This window comes from Amblyomma americanum, chromosome 4, assembly GCF_052857255.1.
Source record: "Amblyomma americanum isolate KBUSLIRL-KWMA chromosome 4, ASM5285725v1, whole genome shotgun sequence".
Lineage (NCBI taxonomy): Eukaryota > Metazoa > Arthropoda > Arachnida > Ixodida > Ixodidae > Amblyomma > Amblyomma americanum.
The window spans coordinates 88931608-88955918 of record NC_135500.1 but is presented as its reverse complement, the minus strand read 5'-3'; positions in this window follow the sequence as shown (position 1 = coordinate 88955918).

The following is a 24311-nucleotide window of genomic DNA, read 5'->3' as shown; positions in this document are numbered from 1 at the left end:
TTATACAACAATGGTGTTTAACTTAACACTACACAAATTAAAAAAAAGGGTTTTCAAGCCAGAATAGTGCTTTTCTCAGCATAGCATTCCCAGCGGTTTTCTACATAACAACATAGGTAACACGTGCTAACCAGCAGGTTAATTAACTTATACTGAATACCTAACTTTTTAACTACTACTGTTAGTCTCCTTAATTATTGAGACGCGTAGCGTAACTGTAAGATCCATATCAGTTTTCAGAATTTCGGAATCGCGGTTACCTTCGGTACGGTGGGCAAACAAATTTTGGCTACATCGCGCAAAAATACACGCGTTTAGTGAAGCTTGCAGGCAAAGCAGCATCTGCAGTGCACGTATCTCATCGAAACAGACAAAATTTGTTGATAATAGTTAAAATGTTTATTCAATATTGTTAAACCAGCCTGCTAGTTAGCACGTCTTAGCTGTATGTTGATGTATTACATTGCTGTCGAAAAAAGTGCTCTTCTGTCTGCCGAAGCCTATTTTTGAAATTTGTGTAAACTATAAGGTGGAACACACCGTATGCGTCGCAGCGGCGGAAGGCGCACAAATTTTCACCAAACCTCGTTTAGGCTCGGTTCCGTGTTAACTATTTCTGCCTCCACCCGCGGCACGGTGACAACAGGAGCTATTGCATTCCATTCTTGATATTATATGGAGTTTCTTCACGTGGAGATCTCGTAATTTCGAGCGGAGAGATTCCAAGCTTCCCGCCTGCGAGGCCAACTTCTACTGCGCACTCCTAGAGGTCGCGCTGTGCAACGTTTTGAGCAATGCATCTCTCCGATACTCCGCCCCTCGTCGCTGCTCAATCTGCTATCTGCGGGAAAAGAGGCAGGCAGCGAGAAGGTCTACGGTCATGGAGGTGCCTAAAAATAAAGGAGATTTTTACATAAGCATTTGTTTTCAATCGAACAGTCACTTGTTCTTATGCAATCGTGCACCACCATTTCTGTTATAAAGCACGTGGGCAATAAATTTTTAAAAGTTGAGATTTTGCCCTTTGGGTACTTTCCATGCTTGCACACTATGCAGTAGTTCTTTTTTTCAAATTTACCCTATACAGAAATGCACAGTGCGATTCGAAGTTTTGTCGCGACTGCCGTGTGTTCCTGTCACCTCCGCGAGGATGACAGGTTTCACGTGCGCTTACTGCCACTACTTGCTACTTCAATTAAGATGAACATAGACCTACTAGGAAATGTGCAAGTCTTTGGTGGAATGCAGACAAGCGCTCTCTTGTCAAATTATCGCCCATGCCTTCGCCACAACCGGCTTGCGAACCTCTATATACGACGCACAGAGTAACACCCGATAAGCCTATCATAAAGTCGTCCTTTGACGTACGAAAAACAGACTATATTTACTCCGACAACTCGGATCATACTGTTCACCATCTTAAATTGTTAATCCTTAAAAGCCTTAGAAACTTATGTGAAATAAAACCCAACAAAACGCATATTCATAATCGCAATGCGTGCACGAACAATTCGATGCGCTGAGAATGGCGAAAAACATCCGAGGTTTGCCAAACCGGCACTCGGCACTCGGCGCTGTCTTTGCAAGGTGCGGATGGAGGACAATACGCCCGGGTTTTCACTAACGCCGTGTTGAATTATGACAAACTTGTATATAAGGTACGATTCACGTTGCTCTTTCCCGCGTGTTGCTGATCCCACTATATATGGTTTTTAACTGTTAACAGCGCCTTTTACTTTTTTCCTCTCCAATTTTTTGTTATTTATTCTTAGCCCGTCGTCTTTCGTGCATCCATTTGGTTGTTGTTTTGTTTGTGTGTCGCCCATATGCGCAGATACCAACTCCTTAACAACAGAAGTAAGATTTCTAACTTCAGTCTAGAGAAATGACAGGCTCGGTTGGAAATGTAAACTCAAAATAAATGTGTACCTAAAAGAAGCTTTTCCAAACCTCGCATATATATATATATATATATATATATATATATATATATATATATATATATATATATATATATATATATATATATATATATATATATATATAGGAGATGAGGCGCTAGTTTGACAAACCTATTACGGAAGCCAACAGTCACTGAAACCAAGGTGCGCAGGGGAATGCTTATTACTATTGATATTATTAATTTTAAGTTGTGCTGCTGAAGAATGAGAGAATAATACTTAAATTTATCTGTTGATTGAAATAAATTAATGTTAAAGCAGCAGAAAAACAGCCATGCCGCCGGTCGGTTCCGAATTCATGACCTCCCAATATTGCGTCCGGTGCTGTACCAACTAAGCTACGGCGACGGCTGTCCAATCTGCTGCTCTAGTGGGTATTTATGTTTTTTTGCGTGTAAGCGAACCTTGAGAGTGTTCAATAATTTATTTCCTTTAAGCAACATATTAAGTATTAATTTTCCATCGTTCAGCCCCACAAATAAAATAAATAAAAAAATTATAGCAATAAACATTCCCCTGTGCACCTTAGTTTCAGTGACTGTTGGCTTCCGTAATAAGTATATATGTTACGAACATAGGTTGCGTTGGCTCCGCAGAATAAAAATTTAAGAGAAGTGGGCACTTCTACAGAGACACATTTATTTATCAACGTTTCGACCGCGGTGCGGTCTTCTTCAGGACTTCGGTCTTCTTCCATATATATATATATATATATATATATATATATATGTTACGGACGACGAGTCCACCAAAAGGAAAGCAGACAAAGTCGGAGAGCCGAAGGGACACGCCGGCGGCCCCCAATCATCATCCAAAGAGGAGACCAGGGGCTTGCACGAATGGGAAATGATGCTCTGGTCTAGAATGTCGGCCTCGTGCTGCTGAAGAACCCGCTGTTCGGCTGGTGCGACACGACAGGGTTGATGGTGGATGGGCCCGTGACAAGCAGTGTCGATGCAGTATTGTGTCTAGGTAGTACACACGAGTTCTTCGGCACGTAGAGCGAGAAATCTGCGGGTTTGCTGCAGTAGGGCATTGAGTGCGGCGAGCTCCACGGAGGTCAGGTTGGGGCCAATATTTTGACTCCTACGTTGGGGCCTCAGGTTTTAGCGAGGTCGGGGCCAGGGCCGCAGACTGCAGAGAGGCAACCGGCGAGCCTGGCCCTAAAACGTGCGCCGTGCCCAGGGACGACCCGTGACGCAGTACGAGTGGCTGACCACCGATGTTAAGGACCAGCACATGAGCCTTTCCGTTCACCACTGACAGAAGGCACCATGGTGAGGTCGTCTCGAGGGCTGGTGCAGCACAACAGACGGGCTCGAACAGCACATCAATGGTTATCCGGTCGCCAAGCTGACTCTGTACCCAGGTTGCCACTCCCGGTGGTAGGGTCAAGTCGGAAGCCGCCAACACTGCGCAAAAGTCGGACGGCGGAACGTGACGTCGATGGTTCGACACGACGCCGGGCAGAGGGGCGGAGGCACGCTTGGCCGCCGACACCAGGGAGAGGCACAGCTCCGCACCGTAGTGAAAAAGCCGACGAGCTCAGCCCTGGCGACGGGGAGGCGGCCGGTGCGCCTTGTCGCGAGGTCGTGAAGTCGACAACGTTCCAACTTGCTGGCACCAGCTGAAACCGAGAACCACCTGGCAAAGTGGGCTGTCGACGACCATGAACTCGGTCGGGAAGGCCGTGCCGAAAGCACGCACCTCTAGAACGACACGTCCGAGTTGGTGCACCAGGGTGCCTTTGAATGTCAAAAGCTGGGTCTCAGGAGCCGGCAGAAGCACGTGGGGCACGCCGTTCACAAGTGACTTGTCCAGGACGTTCACAGCAGCCACCGCGTTGATTAGATCGTTGACGTGCTGGCCGAGTATAGCCACGTCCGCAAATACATAGGGCACTGCACGAGAGCGTAGCAGCGATGAGCGGAGGGAATCGAGACATAGAAGCGTGGGGACTGATAGTAAATTTATTCGGCGGAACTGGGCCCCGGATTTCTGCCGGACCATTTCCCGACGGCGAAGGTTCAACGCAGCTCCTATAATAGTGGCCCGGCTGGCCGCAACTAAAGCAGGTCTGGGTTAGTGTTTCTGTGTATGCTCCCGCAGGGAGCAGAGTTGCGCGAAGGTCCGCCATCATGTTCCAAGCTGTGCGGGAAAGCCACCGGTCGTGCATACAGGGGCTGCGTTTATGGGCTCGCTGTGTATAGAGCGCTTGAGTTTGTTTCTTTTATTTACGTACAAATTGCAGTCGATCGAAATTCTTGAAACGTAACGCAAAAACTAATCTGCACAGCGGAAAAAAAATCGCCAAAGGATTACAGCAAATTTTTGTCATGACAACTTGACGAAAGGTACAAGAAACGGCCTGCGAGTTTTTTTTTTCTGGAACAATTAGTTACAGATGAACAAGCAGTCCGGTTCCCGATCGGACAGCGTCTATCCACTCCTGTCGTCCTCTGTGCGCGTCTTAAGAAAAAAAAAGTATTGTGATGAATTACTTCTTCACAACTAGCACCGCCACGTGTTCTGTGCAAGTTATGCACGGAAGATATGAAATCGCATCTCCCTAGAATTAAAATGATTCTGCAGCTTGTTACAGGCAAGCAGACAAAAGCAACACCAATGCGTTGAACAGGCTAGTCGGTCCTAGCGAGAGAATTTCAAGCTCAATTGCTTGCCTAACACATTTTACAAAACGTACCCCATTGCTAAATGCATGAAATAACAAATCTTTAAAGTAACTTGAAAGAACTCTTTCTCGTTGATATTATTAGCTTACCTAATTTTTATTAAATGGAATTATCTTTTCATTTTTGTAATTAAGTTATATTTCGTCGTGTTTAACGCGGCCGATTCTCAAAATCTACTTTAATCTCAAACGCACTTCAGCCGCCGAACTTCCAAATGGCAGTTCGTAAAACGCATTGCCGTTTCCAGTGCGGTTGCTGCAGTTTGGCGCGCTGCACGCAGTCATAGCTGACAACTGCGTGGCCCACTGCCCAGCAGAACCCCAAACCTCACGCCAAAGGTGTGCACGGGAAATGTGTGAAGTGTAGCCGACAGCGTGGGCTCACGTGAGGCGTCGAGCTGACGAAGGGTCGCTCGGCACTGCACCTGCGAAGTCAGCTTCCCCGCGGAAAATTGGACAGCTGACGTCATGAAACTTATGTGACCGCCTCTCGGCGAATGGAGTTCGGAGCGGCGAGGAAAAACAGACGCGCAACTCTGTTCCCTGCGGGAGCATATATACACGAACACTACTTCGCCTTCGCCGCCGCCATCCTCCGCCAGAAGCGCGGATCGTAACGTCATCTGCCTCCTCGCCGCGTGTTGCAGCTGTGCTGCGCACCAGAGTGTGGTGCACTCGCTAGCGGGAACGCCATGGGAGAAGACGCAGCCGGTTAGCGGAACAAGCTAAGTGTAGCTCTCGCTACTCATATCCAGGCTTAACCGAGTTGATCCGCCATCATTTTTTACCATTCGCTTTATCCGTTGTCTTCTTATGCTGTGCTGCTATCTCCTCAATTGATGACGAACGCACTCACTCCGCATTCTGGCGTTCTAAGCTCTGCTCATCAATTATTCTAACGAGCGTACGGCGTCGCTCTTTTTGTTTTCAGCAGCTACCGCAATGCTTTACCATCTTTTGCGGACCAGGTTGTCTGCCATGTTGCTTGTTTCTTTTCAAAAAGCTCAGTTTTCACACTGCTGACCGATACGAATCCCACGCTAGGTGTTTTAAGCATGGAATGCTTCCAGCTGCGGTTATAGGCAAACTCGGGCGAATATCGCCAGGGAACCGAGGTGAACATGGCGCTGAACCTGAAACGAATGATTTTCACGAAGCTTTCCGCGCGAATAAAGGACCGCAGCGTGCTGCGAGAGGAAGGGCGGTGCGTATACCTTCTTAAAGCCCCTCAGAGCTGCTTAAGCGGCCCGTCGACGAAGATGCAACACAGAAGCACTCTGTTGCTTCACTCATTCGCCTGCCGCATGTCAGAGCACCTTGCACACTGCCACGCGTTTTATTTTGTTAGGAGGGCGTGGCGGCAGTACTTTTACAACTGTGTACAAGACGGCTACTGCTGATTATATCGGCGCTTTCATGTGTCGATTGTTGTAGCGAAAGCTGGCGCGAATGGTACTTTATACAAAAATTTAACAAAATGAAAGGCAAGTGCAACCGGTTAGCTAACATGCGGCTTTGTCTCTGCCAATGACAGAGCTGCGCAGCAATTATTTTAGGTTACAATTGAGAACCTTGCCATCCTTCCACCGCGCCGCGTCGCGTCTCGATTCGCACTTTGAATACCAAAGAGAGGTTACCGTTATTTTCACGTGTGGTGCGATGCAGCCGAAAGCGCAGCAACACGGCTTTGGGTACACGACGCTTACGAGACAAATATCGCAAGTGAGGCGCAAAACGTCTTCTGGTCTCCCGCGCTGTGTGAAACCTTGGGTGCCACGAGTGAGGGGGGAGCATGGAGGGGAGCAACAAAACAAGCAAGAAAAAAGCGCTCGAAGGCAAAGAAAAAAGGCGTGAAGGCGCGTGATGGCATTCGGCCAAAGGGTGGCCTAACGAAGAGGGGACGTGCAGGAAAGGAGGGGAGCGGCATTCTTCAAAACGTGCTATTACTTTTTGTTTATTGAAAAGTTTTATACATTTTGAGGTACTCGAATGACGGTGAAGATCTGGTTGTCGACAGAAATTCGTAGCATTGCTGACGTGCGGCGGATGTGTTGCGGTCGTAACACGTTCGAAACAAATTCGCGGGAAGAACCGACGCAGTGGCTGAATGGTTAGAACACTCGAATGTGAGCCAGAGTACCCGGGATGCTTCCCGGCGGCGGCGGCTGCATTTCGATGGAGAAGAAACACTAAAGGCGCTCGTGTGCTGTGCGATGTCAGCGCAGATTAAAGAACCCAAGGTGGTCTAAACTCACCCGGAGCTCTTCACTACGGCGTTCCTAATAGACTATGCGTGGTTACGAGCCGCTAAACTACGCGATTTACAATGTTTATATTCGCTCGGGCAGAGAACGTGGCCGTGAGCATCTCTACCGATTTGCAAATGGGTCCCGTATGCGCCGCGTAGGCTCGCGGTGCAAACTCTCGCTTTACACACGGGCGTATTCATCTGATTTGGGCGGTAATAGAGCAGTCGCCCGTGTGAGACTTCGGTGCTGCCTTTTACGATTATGGTAAGGACAATGTTGCCACGGGCGAAGGCACCGACCCACATCCTTAAAAAGCAAGGCGCCCTTTCTTCCTAGCACATAACTGGGAAAACATTAGGGAGGGAGTGGAGTTACATAAAAGTTGTTGCGATAAATGTTGTACCTCTATTTCTACACTCTTATTCCCCTTTTCGAAGAAAAACTTCGGGGTGGCATCACTCGTTAATAGCCCGGTCGAGACCAAGGCGCTTCTTTTTTTCAACACTGTAGCGTTGCCGAATACCGAAATCCATAGGACGCGCGATTGGTGCGCCTATGCGCCTAGGTGCCATCTCTGCCCATGACTGCGTATATAATTGTTGTTATTGTTGCCTCAAAAGTGATAGCACATACCTACGGTGCAGGATTGGCCAGGGTTTGGTGCAGATCCAAACAGGAGAAAATTCATATAGGTTTATCTCAACAGAAGAATCTGCGAAAACAAATAACGAAATCTTAGAGATGTTAAGGAAATCGGAATGAAAATCTAGGAAACAAAATGGTGTAGGTTGAAATAAATAAATTTCAAAGAACAATCAGAAAAAAAATTTTGAGACATATCTGTGAAGACAGTTTCGTTGACATAACTGTGAAAAAGCTCACACACCTGCTTAAGGACATGCTCTTTGACGGTTGCACCGAAGGAGAGGAGGACGGGCAGAGTAAACGGCAGCTCTGATTCAGCGAGAGAAATTTTCATAAACTTAATTATCCACCGTACAAACCGCCGGCAAAGAGGTTGAAATGGTCTAGCGTTTCAACGTCCCCACAGGAACATATATTAGACGGCGAGAACCCAGAACGGCATAAATGAAGATTGAGGCGAGGAATCCTGCAGCGCAACAGTATCAAGGAAACCTCTGTTGAAGGTTGGGATCGGGGTCGATTCTCGACACAACCTCGGTCAAGATGACGCCCACTCCGACCCGGACAGGAGTGCCGCTGAGTGAAGGGTTCGTTAGTGAAGAAAGAAGACTTGGTTTATTTCACATATTTACAAGCTTTTGAGTTCATAAGTGAACTGCTTAAACTGCTTCTGCAGTCCAGTTTTATACACTGCGTCTTCCCTAAATTCCACAGGTAGGGGACGCCCTCCGCGCGTTGGGTGTGGCCAAAACTTCCAATCTCACGCACAAACGGACACCTCCGCACACATGCACAAGAACCCTGGCATAAGTTGAGCCCAAGTGAGAGGGGGATCCGGCCAGGACCCCGCCGGGCTGGTAGTGGACGTCAGCTGATCACCCAGCTCTCCCTTGGTCGGTGAACTTCAAAGAAGCCGAGGCGCAAAGCCGGAGTGCCCCGTTGGGAGATAATCCTAAGTGGTTATACCATTAGTGATGGCCGGCGAAGCATGAGCACGAGCCGCTGTGGCGATTCGTTCCCACGCTAGAAGCCCTGTAAACGTCCGGATCCCGGGAAGCCAGTAATAGTCGGGTCGGTAGAGACGCTGGGGAAGATCTGAAGACAGTCGGAACAACTTGGCTGGCGGCGGCAGCCACTCCTTAAAAGGATTTTCGCAGAACACCACACACCGCTTGTCCCACGCCACGACCAGGCGAGCGCTGTAAGGGCACCCCGCAGACACCTGGCGAGAAATGCTGTCTTGGTGGCAATCCTCGAGACCTGCAGCAGCCAATCCTAATACCGGCTGGCGTCATTTCCTAATACCTCACATTGCCTTGACGCGGATGAACGTATGTTCCATTAAAATTCAAATGTTCAATGTCCGCTGCAGCAAGGATAGGCTCATGGCTCATGGTGTATTTGGCAACGGTCATAATGGGCCCTAGTCAGCACGGTAAGGTTTAGAACATGGGAAACAGGCCCATGATGGCTGATTTTGCTAAGAAATCAGGCATCGAATTTTATGTAATATCACAGAATCTACTGAAAAGCACTTCTTGCACATGAGGGGGCACAAAGTTCGTTAGAGATCGGTACACGACACTAGCCCTCATGCTTTTGAAGCGCTGCCAAGACTGAGAGAGAGTCCGAGAGAATGATTACATGAGAAATAATGCTGGAAATATTTGGAAACGCCACACCAATAGCGAGAAATTAAGCAGCAAAAATTGGTGTATAATAAGGGACCCGGATAGAATACAGCGGTATAGTGCTTGGGAATAAACAGCTACTGCTTCTGTTTCGCCATGTTGAGATGCATCTGTGAAAATAACTACGTGGCTCGGATACTGCAACAGCTTTTCTTCCAGGAGACGATTCAGCACATTGGCAGACAAGTTCTTTGCATGTAGCGGTAGCGAATGGCTGAAGTAAACAGCTGATGGAGCCTGAACACAGCTAATGCATTGCACGGACTTAAGCGAGACTGCAATTCTAGACAACGCGTACTCTGTAAACAAAGGCTGAGGTTTTCACGGTGCCGCGGCGCTCACTCACAGACTTTTATCGGTGTATTTTTGTGCGCCAAAGCTGCGCCTGGGCTTTTAGGGACACAGAAAGGGGCGGAATTATTCTGAATGCGCGTAATTCTTCACATACACTGAAACTTCGGTACACGAGCTACTGCCAATACTGAAATCGTGATCTCGTGCTCGATAACCAAGTGCCACAGGGCCGACGCGGCGGTATGTCGACGTGTGCAGTAATCGAGATTTGTTGGTATTGTATTCTTGATGTTCCGGTTTCTTGCGTTTAATGTTGAGGCTCCTCAGTTTGCTGACGATTTTTTCCTCCTGTTAAGAAAATGATGGACAGACATGTGCTACTTTATTCCAAATGCATGATGCAGGGCAAGTGCATCGTTCAGCAGTCAGTGTTAGGCAGGATAAGTTACATGTGAAAAAATCACAAAAACTTAGCATCAACAAAAAAAACGGCTACCTACTGACAGGAGCACAGTTTTCCATCTAGCACATGCCCCCCAACCCCTTCTTTTTTTCTTGTTTTGTACAGGGGTACTGGCAGTATTGGGTCATCGACCGGCAGATCTTGCAACTCAATATCTTCACTCGGTGGAGGCAGTGAAGGCTCGGGGCTAAATATTGGCGCTGCGAATTTTGGCGGAGGGCTCGACGTCTTCATCATGCTGGGCATGCTTCCATTGCCGAGTGGTGGGGTTCGCAGAGGGTCGAAACTTTCGTTAAGTAATAGTTACTCGATCGGTTCGCTTACGTCGCAACCCCAAATCTCCTCGCCCCACTGCGCGGAACTACGGTCCTGGTCACAGTCGTTTTCAATGCTGCTGTTCGAGGTCGCAGGAGATCGCCTTGGAACGTTCGGCTCACTGGCGCCTTCTCCGCAAATTCCACACGTAGCGATGGTTCGCGTCGTTTCTGGGAAATTGGTGACGTCGCTCACCGGGCGTAGAGGCGCCGCTGGCTGAGGAGACGTCGTTTTATGTTCCATTTTGCAAAACAGCTGAGATGAGTGATCCGGTGCACGAGGAGGGGGTCCGTGCTCTGCACTGCGAGCGGAAATTGCTCGGCAAATCCGAAGTTGACCCACTAGAGGTCACTTGAGCGGGCACACCGCAGACTGGGAACGCGGTGTCATGCGCAGGCAGCTAAGCGGAGAGGGGGTACTGACTTGGAAGTGCCCAAATAGGTACATGGGTCACAATGTGACCAGCAGGCTTGGGGCAATGATAGCACAAACTCCAGTTCAAGTGACTTCGTTCACTTGAATAGTCATGAAAAACAAATCGTCACAATGACGAGCACAAAACTTCACAAAGGCCTCCTAAATGATAATAAAAACGAAACTGTAGGCACGCGCACTTCTGCAAAGTACTAGTCGTCCGCTCACTCTAATGGGACGTCCACTATGCCGTCTTCGACGCGTCAGTCCTCCGGGCAGGAGTCAACGTCGAAGAGCAACTCGCCCTGAGTTACGTCGGTTCTAGGCGCCAACTCAGGGCGGCCGCTGACCTCCTCATCATCGTCAGAATCAGCGGCCTCTGCACTCTCCTGTTCACGGTCGTTCGTTTCAGCAGTCGCGGACGTCTCAGCGCTGCTGTTGAATTCGCTCTTGCTCGCTTCTTGCTCATCCGTTGGCGCCAGTTGATCTCGTAGCGTGTCGTGCCATTGCGTCTCGGTGTCTTGGTCGTTACTGCGGCAAGTTTCACGTCGGACGGTAGCGTTGGTGATATCAAAAAGCGGTTTCCTCCGCCTGGTGTGCTCCGTGGTTCGGTCAACAGAACAATCTGCTGGTCATGGCCGTTTTTCGCAGTATACCGTGCAGGAATACGGTTGGAACGAAGGTTGTGCGCGCGATAGCCGCGGTACGAAATGTTATGATGATGATGATGACGATTCGATCAGGTTGAATGGAGCACACCCACGGCGGGGGATTGGCCAGGGTGCATTCCTGACACAAACACACTCATGGGCACAGAGTGGAGCAATTGGATAATTTTGTAACCTACACTAGAATTTGGCCTAATAATGGAGTTAAAAAACGGAAATAAAACGCAGTGAATTCTTATTCTAGCAGAGGAATCTAAGTGATGCAATTATATAGTCGTGAATAAAATCGCACACTGGTTTCAAGGCATACCCCTTGGCGCTTGGCCCGAATTGAAGAATTGGAATAGATATAGGAAGCCTCAATCTCTGGACACAGCGTGGTAAGGAGATACTTGTATCCCGATTTAGACTGCGGTAGGGGTCTTACCGTGTCTATCACTAACCGCCGAAAAGGTTCGGTGATCAGTGGGACCAATTTCAAGGGAGCTTTCAATTTGTCTCCTGGTTTTCTGACTTGTTGACATGGGTCACACGACTTCACGTACCGCCCAACGTCTTTGAAGCAACCTGGTCAGTAGCACACCATTAATAGTCGCTCTTTCGTTTTGTTTATCCCCAAGTGTCCCGACCAGCTGGTCCCATAACACAAGCTCAGAAGGTCAGCCCGGTATTTTTCCGGAATTACTAGCTTATCAAGCGTCTTGCCTTTGCGATCTCTGTAGTACGTGTTAGCAGTCCGCCTTTTTCGAGTATCTTGATGTTACGCCTCGCTACGCCCTCTTCCACGGTAGCATGCAGGCGCCCCAAATTAGGGTCGTTCTTTTGCTCTGCCTCCAGCATCTCTCTGTCTACCTTCCAAAGCCGGTCAAAACTGCGCGAAGTGGGCGCCAATACTGACGCTCCGGCGGGCTCTATTTCCTGCGGTTTCCTTTGCGCCGCAGCTGCGTTGATGTCGACTGATCTAGGGACAACCTCGACCCCTTGTTCAGCCACTAGGTTAGGCTTCATGATTTCAGGTTCTGCTCCGATTTCCGCCTCTCTCTGTCCCAGGTCATGAGTTAACCGAGCTGCGAGCTGGCTGGTTTTAGAGCGCGTTAGTGCCTGCACTTTTCCTTCCCCAAAGATCTATCCTCGCTCACGCAACAGCCGGACAGACCGCTTTGAGAACAGATAAGGATGTTCCAGCGGAACTGTTTTCGAGACGGCTGCCTTCGTCACGAATTTTCTAAACAGACCTGAAATCTCAACCCTTGCCATAGGTAAGGAAACACTGTGCTCCTCCAACACCTGTTTAATACGCGTACGTTACTTCTCCCGTCAAATCCTCAGACTTAACATAGGATGGGTGCACTACATCCATCGTAGCCGCACTGTCCCTGATCACTTTACAAGGCTTGCCATTTACCTCTAACTTATGAAGGTAGGGGCTAAGCAGTTCCAGGCTTTAATCACTACCGTTTACGCATGAGAACATCATTTGCTGGTTTCTACATCCTGCAGCGATGTGCCTAGTTTCTTGGCAATTATAACACCGCAACACCGCACCGCAACACCGCACTGCAACTCCTTTCACCGCGCCTTTTCAAGCCCTTCGTCCTTTGTTTGACCGCCGCTCTTCTCTGGAGCCTTTTCGGTGATCTTTTTTTGTGTTGCACCCAGCCCCACATTTTCATTTAGAGTCGACCGTCTAGAAGAAAAGTACTTTCTTGAGGTAGTTCCTTTTTCTGATTGGCCTCCACGGCATTCGCCTTTCTCCACGTCGAGAATTCGTACGCGAGTTGAGCTGCTCGCTCGGCTGTCTCTACCTTTTCTTTGTCCTGCACCCAGAGATTCAAAGACGGTTGAATGCTGCGGAAAAACTGCTCCAGACAGACGCAACCAAATACCTTGTCCTTGTTTTCGTACACGGTTGCTCCCTTAAACCACACTAAAAGGTTGCACCTCAATGTGTACGCAAACTTCGCATTATCATCATTACTTTTTTTGTCGCCTCCCTAAAGCGCTGCCGAAATGCCTCATGTGAAAGGCGGTATTTTTTCAGTAGAGCCGATTCACCTTTTCATAGCTTTCCGCATCCTGTTCGCTAAACCTGGCGATCACATTAGCCGCCTCGCACTGTAAAAGACCTAGCGGGCATTGTGACCAGAAGTATTCTGCGATTTTGCTCTTTTGGCACGCCCTTTCATAGTTAATTAGGTACAGACCGATGTCTTCGCCCATCTTGTAGGGATACATTCCGTTGTCTGTACGGTGAGGCTCTACCCTGTTTAATCTATCATTAATGCTTGCTCCCCCGTTTTGGGCTGCCAGACGCTGGCTTTGGAGTTGGAACTCCATCATTTTCAATTGTCTCCCTTCTGATTTTTCACCCTCTGATTTCTTTTTTTGCCGCTCTAGCTTTTTTTGTCGTTTCCCACGCAATTTGCATCCCTTCCTCGTCCGAATCGCTACTATTGATTGATTTATGATTGCCCCAAATGGTGGCTTTGCCAGTCAATATTGTTCTATGGTTCTGTGCAAACTACACTGTCCTACAGGCACCCGATTACCAGCAGTTCAAACATTTACCCAGAGTTTAAAGCCGGGTGAATCATAGAACAAAAACAACGCGCTCACAATTACATGCAGAACGATATAGCCTGGTCTATTCCATGCGCTGCCTACCGGTTGTTGAAGGTGGGGATCGGGGTCGCTTCTCGACACAACCTCGGTCAAGATGACGGCCGCTCCGTCCCGGACTTAAGCGCCGCGGAGTGAAGGGTTCGTTAGTGGAGAAAAAAGTCTTGGTTTATTTTAAATATTTACAATCTTTTGAGTTCAGAAGTGAGCTGCTTCAACTGCATCTGCAGTCCAGTTTTATACACTGCGTCTTCCCTAAATTCCCTACGTAGGGGACGCCCTCGTCGTGGTGGGTTTGGCCAAAACTTCCACTCTCATGCATAAACGGACGCCTCTGCTCGCATGGACACGCCCCTGGCATAAGTTGAGCCCGAGAGAGAGGGGGATACGGCCAGGACCCCGCCGGGTTGGGAGTGGACGTCAGCTGATCGCCCAGCTCTCCCTGGGACAGTGAACTTCGAAGAAGCAGAGGCGCCACGCCGGTGCTCCCCGTCGGGAGATAATCCCTAGTGGTTCTGCCATTTGCGATGGCCGGCGAAGCCTGAGGACCAGCCGCTGTGGCGATCCATTGCAACGCCGGAAGCTCTGTAACCGTCCGGATCCCGGGAAGCCAGTAGTAGTCAGGTCGGTAGAGACGCCGGGGAAGATCTGAAGACAGCCGGAACCACTTGGCTGGCGGCGGCGGCCACTCCTTAAAGGGATTTTCGCAGAACCCCGCTCCCAGCTTGTCCCACGCCACGACCAGGCGAGCGTGGTAAGGGCACCCCGCAGACACCTGGCGAGAGATGCTGTCTTGGTGGCAATCCTTGAGACCTGCTGGCGCCAATCCTAATATCGGCTTGCGTCATTTCCTAGTACCTCACATTGCATTGACGCGCATGAACGTATGTTCCATGAGAATTCATATGTTCTAAGTCCGCTGTAGCAAGGATAGGCTCATATCTCAAGTTTAGTTGGCAACGGTCATAACGGTACTTGGTCAGCATGGTGAGGTTTGGAACATGGGCAACAAGCCCATTGATGATTCCTTTCCCCCAAAAAACCAATTAATATTATTATTATGCACATGAAGGGGCATAAAGTACCCTAGGGATCGGTACAAGAGACTAGTCCTCAAGCTTTTGAAGCGCTGCCAAGACTGAGAGACAGTCCTAGGGAATGAATACATGAGAAATATTGCGGGAAACTTTTGGAAACGCCAAACCAATAGCGAGAAATTCAGCAGCAAAAATTGGTTTATAATCAGAGATACAGATAGAATACAACAGTATAGTTGGTGGGAATAAACAGCTACTGCTGCTGTTTCGCCATGGTGAGATGCATGTGTGAAAATGACTACGTGGCTCGGATACTGGAAGATGTTTTCTTCCAGGAAACCATTTACCACATTGGAAGACAAGTTCTTTGAATGTTGCGGCAGCGTATGGCCGAAGTAAACAGCTGGTGCAGCCAGCACATAGCTAACGCATTGCACGAACCTAAGCGAGACTGCAATACTAGACAACGGGTACTCTGTAAACACGAACTGAGGTTTTCACGGTGCCGCGGCGCTCACTCACAGACTTTTATCTGTGGATTTTTGTGTGCCAAAGCGGCGCTTGGGACATTTAGGGACACAGAAATGGGCGGAATAATTTTGAACGCGCCTAATTCTTCACATACAGTGAAACCTCGGTATACGAGCCACTGCCAGTACTGAACTCGTGGCCTCGTGCTCGATAACCAAGTGCCACAGGGCCGACGCGGCGGTATGTCGACGTGTGCAGTAATCGATATTAGGTGGTATTGTATGCTTGATGTTCCCGTTTCTTGCGTTTAACGTTGAGGCTCGTCAGTTTACTGTTGATTTTTTCCCCTGCTTAAGAAAACGATAGACAGACATGTGCTACTTTATTCCACATGCATGATGCAGGGCAAGTGCATGGTTCAGCAGTCAGTGTTAGGAAGGATATGTTACATCTAAAAAAATTACGAAAAGTTCGCAGAGACAAAAAACTTCTACATACTGAGAGCACAGTTTTCCATCTAGCACTTGCCCCCCCCCCCCCACCCCCGTCCTTTTTTGCTTCTTTTGTAGAGGGGTACTGGCAGTATTGGGTCGTCGACCGGCAGATCTTCCAGCTCACTATCTTCACTCGGTGGAGGCAGTAAAGGCTCGGGGCTAAATGTTGGCGCTGCGAATTTTGGCGGTGGGCTCGACGTCTTCATCATGCTGGGCATGCTTCCATTGCCGAGCGGTGGGGTTCGCGGAGGGTAGAAATTTTCGTTAAGTTATAGTTACTCGATCGGTTCGCTTATGTCGCAACCCCAAATCTCCTCGCCCGACTGCGCTTAACTACAGTCCTGGTCACCATCGTTTTCAATGCTGCTGTTCTGGATCGCAGGAGATCGCCTTGGAACCTTCGGCTCACTGGCGCTTTTTCCGCAAATCCACGCGCAGCGATGGTTCGGGTCGGTGCTGGGAATTTGTGACGTCGCTCACCGGACGTGGAGGCGGTGCTGGCTGAGGAGATGTCGTTGTAGCTTCCATTTTGCAAAACAGCTGAGATGAGCGATCCGGTGCACGAGGAGTGGATCTGTGCTCTGCACTGCGCGCGGATATTGTGCGGCAAAACCGAAGTCTTCCCACTAGAGGTCACTCGAACGGGCACACGGCAGGGCGGGCGCAGGGTGTCATGCGCAAGCAGCTAAGCGGAGAGGGGTGCTGACTTGAAAGTGCACGAATAAGTAGATGTGCAACAATGTGAGCAGCAGGCTTGTGGGAATGAGAGCACTAACTCCAGCTCAAGTGCCTTCGTTCACTTGAATAGTCATGATAAATAGTGACAATGACGCACACACAACTTCACAAAGACCTCCTAAATGATAACAAAAACGAAACTGTAGGCACGTGCACTTCTGCAAAGTACCAGTCGTCCGCTCACTCTAATGGGACGTCCACTATGTCGTCGTTGACGCGGCAGTCTTCCGGGCAGGAGTCAACGTCGACGAGCAACTCACCCGGAGTTATGTCGGTTCCAGGCGCAAACTCAGGGGGGCTGCTGATCTCCTGATTGTCGTCAAAGGAGAATTGGAATAGATAGAGGAAGCCTCAGTCGAACGAGGGGGATCTGCAAGTAAGAGAGAAGGAAACCGCCTGCTAAAGAGGAAAAGTGATCTTTTGTACACTTTTTTTATTCTAGATAATTTCCATTAGGCATAATGAGGTATGGAGAGAAAGTTAGGAGTGTACACAAGCCTCGTTTAAAAAGTGGCAAGAATTCGCCTCAATTTCGCCACAAGACTCACAGAGGTTGGTCATAGATAACCCTGATAGACATAAATAGAGATTTAGTCGCGGTATTTTGCAGCGCAGTAGGGTCATGGACCCCTCACATTGCCTTGAACTCACAACCGCACACTCCAAGTAAATTCCAGGTATTGAAAATCCGCTGCAGCAAGCAGAGGCTCATGGCTCAAGTAGTGGATACTCTGGAATCGTTGAAAGCAATGCAGCATGGTATCAGGATACCATGCTGACCTGGTGGGAAGGAATTCGAGGAGCATCAATGGGCTTCAATGAGCCGGCCGGCTTCACAGGCGGTGTCTTCCGACATTGGCACTCGCGGCAAGACTTAGCGTAGTGCTGGACAACTGTAGCAAGCCTATGCCAGTAATACTTCTGCCGTATCCGCGCCAACGGGCGAGAAAAGCCGAGATGGCCCGAAGAAAGGTCGTCGTGGCATGCGTGCAGAACTTTGTCTCGAAGCACCACTGGGACCACGAGCAGATACGGAGTGTCCGTGGGACCGTAGTTTCTTTTGTGGAGGATGCAACCCCGCAAGCAGAGCGACGATAGCCCGCGTGTGAAGATGCGGGGCGGCGACGAAGTGCGGCCTTCGAAGTACTCTATGAGGGGCCGTAGCTTGGCGTCATCTCGCAGTTGTTGAGCAAGGACGGACGTTGTTAAAGCGGCAAGAAAAGCGCGATCGTCTTTCGTGTCAGCAATGGTGTACGGGAGAGGAGCAGGAGACCGGCAGTCTGCGTCGCTGTGTTTATTGCCGGACGAGTACACGATGGTAACATCGAATTCTTGCAAGCGGAGACTCCAACGCGCCAGCCTCCCCGATGGGTCTTTAAGGTTCGCGAGCCAACAAAGCGAGTGGTGATCGCTGACCACTCGAAATGGGCGACCATACAAATATTGGCGAAATTTAGTTACCGCCACACGACAGCAAAGCACTCCTTTTCCATTATAGAATAATTCGCTTCAGATCGCGACAGAGTGCGGCTTGCATAAGCAATCACGCGCTCAACACCATCTTGCCACTGAACGATGATGGCTCCCAGACCAACGTTGCTGGCATCGGTGTGTAGTTCCGTGTCCGCTTCCTTGTCGAAGTGGCCAAGAACAGGCGTAGTTTGGAGGCGGTTCTTAAGGTCGTCGAAGGCCGCCGGCTATTCTTTGGCCCAGATGAAAGGTTGGTCGTCCTTTGTCAATCGAGTTAGAGGCTCGGCTAGTCGGGAGAAGTCTCGCACAAAACGTCGGTAAGAGGCGCAGACCCAAAAATTGCGCACAGCACGCTTATCAGTGTTGGTCGGAAACTAAGAGACGGCAGCCGTCTTGTCGGAGTCAGGGCTAACACCTCCAGCGCTCACGATATGGCCCAGGAACTTCAGCCGTTGGAACGCAAAGTGTTATTTCTCTGGTTTGAGCGAGATGCCAGCCGATCGTATGGCCTCCAGTACTGCACTCAAGCGCATAAGATGTTTGTTAAGTGGAAGCCCACAGGGCCGATGGGACCCCCCCCCCGAACCTGTTTCCAGGAGCGGTCATGCCCGGGGGGGAATCGAGGAATGTACGCCGAGGCGTGACGCCCACGCTTAGGGTGAGAGGCGGCACTAATCCTTTCTGTCCCGACGCGTGGCAACCGGTGGATCGAATGCGCATGCAGCAAGCTGCGCATTCCACTGAGATCGGACCGGCGAGCCCTGGGCTCCGCCCACTAGTACATACGATGCAATTGCTTTGCTATTGGTCCAAATTGGGCGAGAGCTAGATTCCTCAAGCTCTGCCCAATTATCGAAGGGGTTAAAACCCGCGGGAAACGACGACTTGGAACGAGCGCGCCGAGTCTCAAGCTCGGCCGTTTTTAACAGCCTTTTTTAAACAGCCTTTTTTTAAACAGCCTTTTTTTAAACAGCCTTTCTTTAAACAGCCTTTTCTTTAAACTGCCTTGTCATCACTGCCTTGTATTTCGGTCCCGTCTTTAATAAATAAGTTTTGTTCTAAGAAGTTGGAATTGCTGCCCCAACCGGCAACGTGTCGCCGGAGGAGCGGACGAAGACCAGAAGTGCTCTTCGTATTGCTAACCACCGTTCCCATCTGTAGGAGGGCAGGGAAAGTTTAACTGGTGCCGTGACCAGGATCGTCTGAGCGGCTTCCTGCAGAGCGGTTGGAGGCAGTACCTTCCTGAAGGCTGACGGGCACAAAATCTTGGTGAGAAGCTTCGGGGACCAAGGTCAAAGTGAGGCGATACCCTTGCGCGAGGCCTCGGAGTCAAGGCTCCACGTCAGCGCTGACAGCGAGGAAGCGGACCGACGGAGCGCCTGCGGCTGGCGACTTCTGCGGCACCCGCGGCTGGCGACTTTGAAGGTCGGGAGGACGTGAAGGGCCTGCTTCAAGCTACAGATTCGAGCCACACTTCTGCGCCTCAGAACGTGTCCTGCTACTCCCACGAAACAAGTGCCATGACCGACAGCCCGAAAACGGAGTGAGTTTCCCCATTCTCACTTTACTTGCCTCGGGAGTTCTTGAGCCGTAAGGTTAGAGTTACGCAAGGCACAATGGCTACATTTAGATGGCAAAGTGGCTGTGGCTATGGGTATGAGTATGAGTATGGCGCTCAGCGCGCAGAAATTTCAGAGACTGAGCGAGCCAGAGAAAAGGAGCGGGGCGACGCTATTCTTCGAGAACTCAAGCGCCAGTTGGCGGTAGCCGAAGAGAAGCTCCGGCAGGAGAGGAAGAAAATTGAGGAGGAGGAACGCTCACGGAGAGCGGCGCGTGTACTGCCGAAGACGGCACGGGCAAAGCGATACTCGATTAGCGCGAATGACGCTGTTGAAACGCTGGTCGAGGTGGGAAATAACGATGATCACTGCGGAGGAATTCAGTCGGCTCCTATTGAAAGCAGACAGCAGGAATCCCAGGTTCTTGCAAACGATGCAGCTGTCGTTAGCGCCGAGGAGCCGCGAGTTGTCGAGTCGACCAAGACTGTTGACACAGACCAGCAGTCCTTTATTCCCAAGGTGGAGGCGAGTTCCACGGGCATGTCTGTTCAAAATTCGAACAGTAATCAGACCCTGCAGGTCGAGTGTTGCGAGGCAGCCGAGCAAGTTATTGGCGGTGCAAATGGCACTGATGAGCGCAACGACATGAACTGCTCGGTCGGCCCGATTGCCCCGAATGACCTGTTGTTGTTCACTGAAGCGCCAGCATGCCAGGCAGAGAAATGTGAAAGCGGCATGTGCGTTCAACCAGCATGCGCCGCACTCAGAGCGGCGTCGAAGAAGCCAGCACCACAGATGGGTAGGCGAGGTTGTTCGGAGCCGGAAAACTCAGACTCGTTCAAAGCCGCAATAAGCTTGGCTCTAGATGAAGAGAATCAGAGCAGTGACGACGGGGGTTTCACCCCATGCCCTGGGAGGAGCGAAGTTACACTACCGCTGATAGAGGCAAACGGCGACGCATGCTGCGATCTTTTTTCGGGTCTGGGCGGCAGGCCTATCGCAAACATAGAGGTCGCTGATAAATTCTTTGAGCTGGCCATGCCACGTTCTAGGCGGCTCTCAAGACACGAGAATTTAAAACCTTTCGCGGAGGCTTGCACCCCATATGCGCAGACGGTCGGCGTCTCCTTCGAGGAAGATGAGAGACACAACCCCAGAGCAGGACGAATGCAAGAATGGTGCAAGCTGCTGAGCACAATGTCCACTTTCATGCGAACAGACGACGTGTTCGATCATGGTGGATAGCGACAAATGCATAATGACCACAGCCTTAACCCACTCTGCCACAGCCAGGTTGCGATAGGCGTAAAAATTTCTTGTGGCTCGAGCACACGATGGGGCAGTGAGTGAGAGTGGGGAACGCAAAGAGTTCACAGCTAAGAGACTCTGAAAATGATTGGACAGGCTCATGCCAGTCTACCGATTTTGTCTTGTGTGAACTGTTCCCGTTGTGGTCATGTTTAATCCGTCTCTGACGAAGAGCACCGTGTTATTATGTGTCTTGCCCTCGTCGGGATTGTGTTGTGATGTACATAGAACTTCATGAAAACTGTAGTATGTTTTCTTTAACCCGCATTCATGGCAATGTTGTTGCACGTATGATTTTTCTTATGATTTTACTAAAGGGTCTGATTTGTGCTTGTCGTCCTGTAACTGAAATGTCTAAACTAAGAATTGTGCTTGCGTCTGCATGCCTGAAGGTATCTTCCCCAGCATGTTTTTTCTTCCAGTTGTTAGTAGGATGCAGAAGGGTATTTTTTTGTGCTGGTACAGCGGCCAGTGGGGGCCCGGACCCTTTTGCTTTCGCGCGTTTTGTATGTTGTAGAAGGCTGCATTCTTCGCGCTATTGTGGGCTTCGGTATGTTGGTTGTACAGCAAGTGTCCCCCCAACATTCTTGGTGGGGAGGTGTTAAGTGGAAGCCCACAGGGCCGATGGGACCCCCCCCCCCGCACTTGTTTCCAGGAGCGGTCATGCCCGGGGGGGAATCGAGGAATGTAGGTCGAGGCGTGACGCCCGCGCTTAGGGTGAGAGGCGGCACTAATCCTTTCTGTCCCGACGCGTGGCAACCGGTGGATCGAATGCTTATGCAGCAAGCTGCGCATTCCACTGGGCTCGTACCGGCGAGCCCTGGGCTCCGCCCACTAGTACATACGATGCATTTGCTTTGCTATTGGTCCAAATTGGGCGAGAGCTAGATTACTCAAGCTCCGCCCAATTATCGAAGGGGATAAAACCCGCGAGAAACGACGACTTTGGACGAGCGCGCCGAGTCTCAAGCTCGGCCGTTTTTAACAGCCTTTTTTAAACAGACTTTTTTTAAACAGCCTTTTCTTTAAACTGCCTTGTCATCACTGCCGTGTATTTCGGTCCCATCTTTAATAAATAAGTTTTGTTCTAAGAAGTTGGAATTGCTGCTCCAACCGGCAACGTGTCGCCGGACGAGCGGACGAAGACCAGAAGTGCTCTTCGTACTGCTAACCGCCGTTCCCATCTCTAGGAGGGCAGGAGAAGTTTAACTATGTTCGTCGTAGTTGGCAGAAAAATGACATCATCAAGGTAGAAGAGGCAGGACTGCCTTTTGAGGCCAACAAGGGCAGTGTCCATCATTCTTTGAAAGGTGGCAGGAGCGGAACACAAGCAGAAGGGGAGCACCTTGAACTGGTGCAACCCGTGAGGAATAACGATCACTGTCTTCTCGCGGTCCCGTTCATCTACCTCAATCCGCAGGTACCCACTGCAGACGTCAAGAGAATGAAAGTAGCGGATATGACGCTGCCGGTCGAAAGAGTCATCGATTTGAGGTAGCGGGTAAACGTAATTTTTGGTAATTTTGTCAAGTCTTCGCTAGTCGACACAATATCTCAGTGCCCCGTTCTCTTTGGCAACCAGCACAACGGGTGAAGCCCACGGGCTTGTAGACGGCTGTATGACATCATCCTGGAGCATTTAGTCCACCTCAGTGGTATCGCTTCACGTTCTCTCGCCGACACTCGATTGGGGTGTTGACGAATAGGCCACTCACTGTCATCAACTATGATGCGATGTTTCGTTATGGACGTCTGCCTGTCCTTAGAAATGGTCACAAAGCAGTCATGAAAAGAGTCAAGGATGGCTTGCAAGCGGCGATGCTGATCAGTGTTCAAATCAGGGTTCAGGTCAGCCTTAACTGTCCGACTAGATCGTCCTGGAGGGGTGTCCCTGGACGTCGTTTACAACGCGCAGTGGGTGGCGGGCTCGCTAATTTCATCGAAATAGGTGATGGTTATATTTTTCGCCAAGTGGGCGCTAACGTTCGTAATCAGAAGCTAAGTTCGCTGGTTCTGCAAGGCAACGACACCCTGCGCGATGCAGACACTTTGGCTCAGCATTAAGAACAAGTTTGCTTCTGCGAAGCCATTGGATGCTCGGGGATTGTCGCAGTCCACCGTAACAAATAAGCTGGCACGCGGTGGTAGTGACGCGGTCGCTGGACACGCGAAAAAAGGGTTTTCCTGGCGCACTGTCGTCGGCTGCGGTGCATGGGGCGGAGAATGTCACCATGAGTTCGCGGAGGTCGATGACAGCCTCATTTTCGCGAAGAAAATTGAGACCGAGGATCAGGTGCTTGGAGCACTCAGCCAGCACGGCGAAGCAACCAGTGAAGATGATACGGCGAATCTCAATCCTAGCGGTGCAGACGCCGAGCGGCATCACCATGTGGCCGCCAGAGGTCCGAATTTGTGTTCCGTGCCAAGGTGTCAGCACTTTTCGCAAGAGGGTAGCGATACCACGACTCATAACTGAAAAATCTGCGCCGGTATCGACGAGGGCAGTCACATGGTGGTTGTCAGCGAGGGCTGGTATTTTGGCTTAAACAAGCTCATTTTCTGGAACTCGCGCAGTGGATCGTTTCGGAGAGGAGGGTCGAGGTGTTCGTAGATAAGGGGCGTTGAGCCGAGGCTGTTCTGGGCGTCGGAAGGGGTCGGAGCAGCTGGAAGATCGTGTTGAAGGGTCATGTCGGCGAGCGGAGGATCTTGTTCGAATTGCAGAGCAACGGCGGCCCTACCCCCAGAGGTCGCCGTCTTCAGTTTTCCAGGCGTGGACTACGGGCCTGCCGAATGGACGGCTGCCGACCTGGGGTAGAGAACCGACGGGGCGACGGCGACCTGGACAGGCGCTGTGGCGAAGGCGCAGGGGGGACGCTGGCCGACAGATACTGCTCGATGTCATGGGGTCGTTCACCATAGCGTGGCCGGGGTGCATCTGGTGAAAACCCTCGCAGGCCCATCCGACGATACGGGCAGTGGCACAATATGTGGCCGGCTTCACCGCAGTGGCCGCACAGTGGCTGGTTGTTCGATGTGCGCCACTCGTGTGCTTTGCTGAGGGGTGGTCGTGCGTTGGAGAGGGCAGGCGAAGTTGAAGAGCGTTGATGCGGTGCAGAAGGAGCAGGGCAGTAAAACGCCGGTGGTGCTGGCGCAAAACTGCGCAATGCTTCACTGTACTTCATGACATACGGCTCAGGCAGCCGCTGGGGACAGGCCATTGGCT